The sequence below is a fragment of the Sciurus vulgaris genome (genome assembly GCF_902686455.1).
Source record: "Sciurus vulgaris genome assembly, chromosome: 16".
Classification (NCBI taxonomy): Eukaryota; Metazoa; Chordata; class Mammalia; order Rodentia; family Sciuridae; genus Sciurus; species Sciurus vulgaris.
In genome coordinates, this window is record NC_136477.1 from 6,143,396 (window position 1) to 6,150,696 (window position 7,301).

The window sequence follows — 7,301 nt, forward strand, 5'->3', positions numbered from 1 at the left end:
GGAAATGTGCACCAATTATAAAAGAACATCTCAATGCATTTTCACAAATGGCACACACTCAGGAGCTCTATTAATCTTTTTGTTACAGTAACAAAATTTCCTAAGTCTTCTGTTCCCTTCCTTAACCCACAAGAAAATTATTGGTAGAAAACTTTGTCATTGCAACAGTTACTGTGTGCCAAGTCTCTGCTTTAAACTTGTAAAGGAGTAACCTTCATTTATGGATGAGAGAATTGAGGCCAAGTATAAGACACGGTTACATTGGGGTATAGACCTTGGTGTATGACCCTAGCTCTAGTCACCTGCAGTACTGCTCTTTAGGTATTTTAAACATTTACCAATCTGCCTTTTGTTAGGCTGTTCTTTATTGATTCTCACAGCACTTTTGTGAGCTACCATGGATACAGCTTATGCTGGTTTTCCTGATATGGAACTAGATAGGAAAAGAGTTGAGTCACATGTGTAGTTAAATGGTGGACCTGGATCTAGAAGTGCTTGGCACATCTTATATGCATTATAAGATCTCAGGGATTAAAGAATTTCTGGGAAGAATCACTTAACATAAGGAGTGGTTCTCAAGGGGGAAGGGGAGAAATCTTGCCCTTCAGAAGATGTGATTAGAATTTCAGGGTATTGAGATGGTCTTTCAAACTGTACTCTTTCCTTGATAAACTACAAGTAATGAGAGTACATATTATACATGGTAATGGCATGAAGACATAAGGGTAGGGAATCACTGTTTTAATGCAGTGAATATAGCAGTCCTTTGTGGAGTAGGCACTCAAAACTTTATTGTGACTTAATGTGTAGTACAATTTTAGTATGTTGGAGCAGTGACTAGATAAATGATCAGTTTTCAAGGAAATCAGCCAATGAAACTATTCCAAAGCCATACTATAATTAATCTTACTTTAATGGCTCTGAACTTACTTAACACACATTTTAGACCAGTATTTATCAGCGTACTATGAAATAGCAAGTTGCTAGATTTGTCAGAAAGGGATTTTATTTGACTGTGTCTATTTAGAACTTTGGGTTGACAATTGGGTGCCAGAATCTAGTTTTCATTGGCAGTTTGGAGTTGAGAGCTTCAGTTGGCAAATACAATATTGGTAAAAACTTAGCTGGTTTAGATAGATCTGCCTATTGAAAGATTACAAATGTGTTTATGTTAAAAGTGACCAAGTCAGGTTACTGGGATTAGGTTTGAAATGTAGCAAACATGAGCAGGAAGTATAAGTCTGTTTTATAATTGATGCAGTGAACTACACGTACTTAAAATTTGCAGTTTGAATCCCTCACTGAAATCTAGATCATGATTGTATCCATATTCTGCACAAGTATCCTCTTGCATGTTTGTAATCCAATCCTTCCAACAACTCTTCCCTGCCCCCTACTCCCCTAGCTCCAGGCAACCCTTTATCAACTTTCCATCAGTGTTCTCCAGGGGTGAACACCCTCCCCTGCCTCTGGGAAGTTCGGATATGTCTTAGAGACATTTTTGATCTTCACCTTCATGACTAGGGTACTGAGTAGAGGCTGTGGATGCTGTTAAACATCCTGCAATGCTCTAAACGGTGCTCCACAACAAAAGATTATCTGGTTCATAATGTTAGTAGTGCTGAGGTTAAAAAACACTCCTACAGATTAGTTTGCTAGGTATGATTTTCTTGTGTATGTGGAATCACCGTAGTGTTCTTTTCTGGGGGGTCTGGTTTCGTCGAAGATAATTACTTCAGAGATTCATCCATGTAATTGCATGTAGTTCATTACTTTTTGTTGTATAGATACACTTTATTCATTTACCTGTTAGACATTTGAGTTTCCAACTTGGGGATATTACAGATAATGCTGCTGTGAATAGTTGAGTATAAATTTTGGTGTGGCTGTATGCTTTGTCTTGGGTAAGTAGTTAATTGTGGATGGTTGGGTCCTAGTTGAGTGTGCAATTATTTTTTAAGGTAGTACCAAACTTTGCCAAAGTGGTTATGCTACTTTACATTCTTACCAGTTCCTCCATATCCTTGTTATAGTATGACTTTATTTTTTGGTGCAGGGGGCTTAACCTAGGGTCGCTTAACCATTGAGCTATTTCCCCACTCCTTTTTGATTTTTACTTTGAGATAGGTCCTTGCAAAGTTGCTGAGACTGACCTCCCAATTTGTAGTCCTCCTGCCTCAGCTTCCTGAGTTGCTGGGATTACAGGCGTGTACCACTATGCTTGACTTGGCCATTCTTTTTAATGTTAGCTTTTTTGATAGATGTGTAGTGGTATCTGGGTTTTATTTTGCTTTTCCCTAGTGATTGGTGATGTTGAATTTCTCTACATGTTTATTTGCCATCCATATATCTTTGGTGAACTGTCTTTAGATCTTTTGCCCATGTTATAAAAATTGTGTTATTACTGAGTTTTGAGGTGTCCTTTACATATTTTGGATATGACACCTTTGTCCAAATACAGACTTTGCAAGTATTTCCTTACAGTCTGGCACAACTTCTCATACTCAACTGTTTTTTGAAGATCAGAGTTTTTTAACTTAATTTTTACTTTTAGTTTTTTTTTGTAGTTGATGGATCTTTATTATTTATATGTGGTGCTGAGAATCGAACCCAGTGCCTCATATATGCTAGGCAAGCGCTTTACTACTGAGCCACAACCCTGATATTTTTAATTTTAAATGATGATTTGTCACTGTTTTAGATTTATCCATTTTGTTTTCGTATGTGGTGCTGAGGAACAGAGTGTGGGTAAAACTATTTTTTGCAGCGCTGGGGATCAAATCCAGGGCTGTAGATTCCTCACAAACCTCTTTTTTTTTTTTTTTTTTTTTTTTTTTTTTGTGGAGTTACTGGGCTTTGAACTCCACTGAGCCACATCCCCAGCCTTATTTTGTATTTTATTTAGAGACAGGGTCTCACTGATTTGCTTAGCTCTTCACTTTTGCTGAGACTGACTTTGAACTCAGTCTTTCTGCCTCAGCCTTCTGAGCTGCTGGTATTACAGGCATGTGCTACCATACCAGGCACAAACCTCTTTTTTTTTTTTTTTTTTTTTTTTTTTTTTTTTTTGCGGTGCTGGGGATTGAACTCAGGGCCTTAGTGCTTGCGAACGGAAGCACTCTACCAACTGAGCTATCTCCCCAGCCCCACAAACCTCATTTTTGTTTTTGGGTAGTACTGAGGAGTGAACCCAGGGCCTTGTGCATGCTAGGCAGCACTTAATCAGCAGAGCTATATTCCCAGCCCCCACAAACCTCATTTTTAATGTCTATGATACTCAAGATATTTTAAGGATAAAGCAGTTTGTTTTTATCAATGTTGTAAAATTATAGTCTTTCTATAAAAATGTCATTCTAAAAGGCCTTCAGAATTAAATGTTATATGTATTTTAGGGTTAGAAAGGAATATTTTTCTCCTTGTGAAGGGAGAAATAGGATTGGACATTTAAAAGTGAACTTTCCAGGATATCACTATCAACATCATGAACGTGTGTCTTGACTGAAATTTCTTGAGGGTCCTTCTCTACAGTTCTGTAAAGAATGTATTTGGTGTGGTGATCGTTAGATATTCAGTATGGTTAATTTTTTAAAAGGTGGAAGTGACGAGAAAGTTCTTATGAGAAAACTTCATGGACAGAGGAAATGGTTAGCCAGAGCAGGATTTGTTTACAATGAGCTGCTTTCTCAAGTTGAGCCATGTGATATGGATTAACCCCAAACCAAATACCCAGCTTCTATGGTGAGATTGGGCAGTTTATTCTTAGCCATTGGTGGATCAGCAGAATGTGGGCTAGGCATTTTGTTCAGTATTATGACTGTATTTATTTGTACAGGTTGTAACTAACAGGTGAGGAATCTGAAAACAGAATAAAATTATAACTTTGTCAAAATATTTTTTAAATGTAAATCTAAGTATTTAAAAGGAAAATAGTTTTATTAAAACATTTTCATCCGTAGACCCTCTGGTGAACTGTGGCATGTTGATTGGTCTATAGTTTATGAATTTTAACTTATCTGTCAGGAAAGAGGAAAAAACATTTGGGCAGATGTATTCTGTTTGGCACACTGGTGCAGGACCTTACAGAATAGACAGGTGGGCCTTTGTGACAGTTGTAGTTTCTGTTAGTGATGTTCATGTACCCTAAGCAGATCTGTTGTGAACTGGGGTAGATTGAGTGAGGAGTTCTGTGAATCTGGAGATTAGATGGTTATAACATCCCCTATCTGCTAGCCTGTGAAGGGTAGCCTGCAGTTGCTGTGCCTGGTATAGCTCAGATCACCAAGGAAGATGCTTTCCCTAGGCTGTTTTTTTTTGGGGGGGGGGGGGTGATGCTGGGGATTGAACCCATGGCCTTGTGTATGCCAGGCAGGTGCTCTACCACTGAACCACGTTCCTAACCCTGCTTTCCTTTTATCAAGTGTGGTATAAGTTCCAGTAGTAGCGTACCTTCACTACTATACCACTTGTCACCCTTGTGTTTGGATATGGAGAACCAATAAAGATGATTTGGGGGACTACAAAAAATTAACTTAGAACTTTTTAAGTACATTAAAAGAAAGTCCTTCAGCTATCATCTAGTGTTTGAACAGTGTTGTTCTCCTGCACGAGGAAGCCATATCCCAGAGTAAAGATTGGCCCTTTAATTAAATAAAGGTAGTTTTACAAATCATCAATACCATAGTCTTGGCTTTTTTGTTTTCTGTTTTTGTTATGGATTACAAACTCTGCAACAGCCTGCGGTTTGGAAGTCACTGGGCTCAGATAGCAAAAAGTGCAAGACTTAGTGCCTTGAGGAACTCTCCAAAGCTACTGCTCCCCACTTGTCGGTCCCCATATAGTCAGAGGGGGCTGCATTTGAGCAAGCAGCTGAGAGAACAGCTCACTTAGCTATGCATGGGCCTAGCCCTGACTGTATATACAATGGCTTCCAGATTGGTCCCTGCTGGGCTTTGGAAATGCATGTTTCTTTGAAACCTGTTCATGTCCCACTCTAAACCAAAATTATTATTGGTAGAGTTTAGAGGTGAAATGTTAAAGTATGAAAGATATATATGCTTTGGTTCCAGGACTGAAACAGGAAAAGAGAAGGGAAGATTAACAAAGTTAAAGAGTTTTACAGTGAAGTCTAAGCCAAAAAAGCATCCACCCTTCTTTGTGGAAGGTAGAATTGTTTGTACTCTGTCTTCTGCTTGCCAGAGTTGCTCAGCTTGAGTTACCTAACTTAAAAGTAGTAGGGTTGAGTAGAGAATGGTTTCTTTCTCCTCGCCTGCTTATTTTGGCACTGAGCTATACCTGCTTTGATTTTTGCATAAAATACACCATTTTAACCACTGTTAAGTAAATAGCTAAGTACATTGTAGTATAGCTATCAAGACTCTACTCTCAGAACTTTAATCATCCCAAATTCTACACCTTAAATGGTAGCTCCCCATTCTACCAACCACCAGTCCTTGGTAACCTGTTTTACTTTCTGTCTCTATGAATTTGCTTATTCTAGGTATCTCATATAAGTAAATCATACAGTGCTTGTCCTTTTTTGGTCTGACTTACTTCACTTAGCATCATGTCTTGAGATTCATTCATGTTGTAGCATCTTTCAGAACTTAGTTCCTTTTGATGCCTGAAAAATTTCACTGCATGAATATGCTACATTTTGTTCATTTCATTCACCTTTGGTGAACACTTTGGTTGTGTAAAGCCTCTATGTATAATGCTGCTGTGAATATTGGTGTACAAATATCTGAGTTCCTACTTTTAAATTTTGGGAGATGTGTACCTAGGAGTAGAATCACTGGGTTTTATGGCCATTCTGTTTAATTTTGAATAATCACCAAATTGGTTTTCCCTAGTGACTGCAGCATTGTATATACCCCCACCCCAATATTGAAAGACTTTTATGAAGTGAAAATTGATTGGAACTTTTTGCACCATCTTGTGTTTCCATTCCATGAAATTTTATTAATCTTCCCTTTTCTTGTTTCTGTCTTAGAATTAACGCACCTTGGGCAGGTAGTTGGCTTTACTTCCCTGTTACAGCTATAGGAGCATTCACAAGTCTAGGAAAGTACATTTTTCTTGGGAATGGTTTGTTAATAGGTGGTTTTTTTTTTTTTTTTTTTTTGGTGGTGCTAGGGATTGAACCCAGGGCACTCTACCAACTGAGCTATATCCCCAGCCCAATAGGTGGGTTTTAAGGAATATATTACTGCAACTATCCACTTCAGGTTTCAGAGTCTCAAATCAAAACCAGTATTCATTTTGTTACATGTATGTAACTTTGTGTGGAGTTGTAAGCCTGTCAGATCAAATATTGGCTCTCTTTTGTGCTAACATATGAACTGTTTTCTTTTTTTCCTCTTTTGAATTCAGTGAAGGAGAACGACCTACTCAGAATGAAAAGAGAAAGGAGAAAAACATAAAAAGAGGAGGCAATCGTTTTGAGCCATATGCCAATCCAACTAAAAGATACAGAGCCTTCATCACAAACATACCTTTTGATGTGAAATGGCAGTCACTTAAAGACCTGGTTAAAGAAAAAGGTAATGGTACTGGTGGTTGAGTAGGGTAAGAAGGTTGGTGTGTCATCTTCTCTGTGGCTAATTCCTTGGTTAATTTTTGTCAGTGGAAGCTGCTCTGGGAAGAGTGTGTGTTCTGTCCAAGCTTAGAGTTAACCCCACCCCATTTTTTATTGTGATCATGCCTGTGTGTCAAGCAGGGTGGCTTGTATGGTCCTTTGGCCCATAAATGATTTTAGTGGCTTGATAACGGTTAATAGGGCTTTGATTAGGCTCAAGGGTGGCCTTTTTGTTTTAAGGTAATTCATCCAATTCCTCACATTATTTGGGAGAGATTTTTATCTTTTTAGTTTTTTTTTTTTTTTTTTTAATCCTTTTTAAGTCTGGCAGGAAGGTGGTTTGTTTAAATTTTGTGGATGTTCCCCTGGGATAAAAATTTGGTAGCTGAAATGTATGCTGTTTAGATTCCAAACTATAAAATGCTAGCTTCTATTTAAACTGTTAGACTTCCTGCTTTGGGAAAAATAGAATAGATTGGCAATTAGAGAGCTCAAAATAAGATATTTACTTGGTAATTTGCCTCAAAAGATGTACATTATCCGAGCTCAGGTATCCAAATTTAGCCTGGGGAGGGGAAGCAATCAAGTTCTGCCACCAGGAGTTCCTAGGAGGCTGCCCCAAGGTCCTCTGTCTTACCCCCATACACACTACATGTGTCCTCCTCCTTCACTCCTGTTCTGCTATTGTCTTCCTTTCTTTCCTCATTCTTGGCCCAGCTGGTGGCAC

The 7,301-nt window shown here is 38.4% G+C and overlaps 1 long non-coding RNA gene across 1 annotated transcript; it reads right to left on the bottom strand.

The window, feature by feature from the left end:
- Positions 1-1,016: 1,016 nt before the first annotated feature.
- LOC306646823 lies at positions 1,017-6,360 on the bottom strand. Its single transcript, XR_013759974.1, has 2 exons — positions 3,155-6,360; positions 1,017-3,031 (listed from the first exon to the last, which is right to left on the bottom strand). It is a non-coding gene; the product is annotated as an uncharacterized lncRNA (long non-coding RNA).
- Positions 6,361-7,301: the final 941 nt, after the last annotated feature.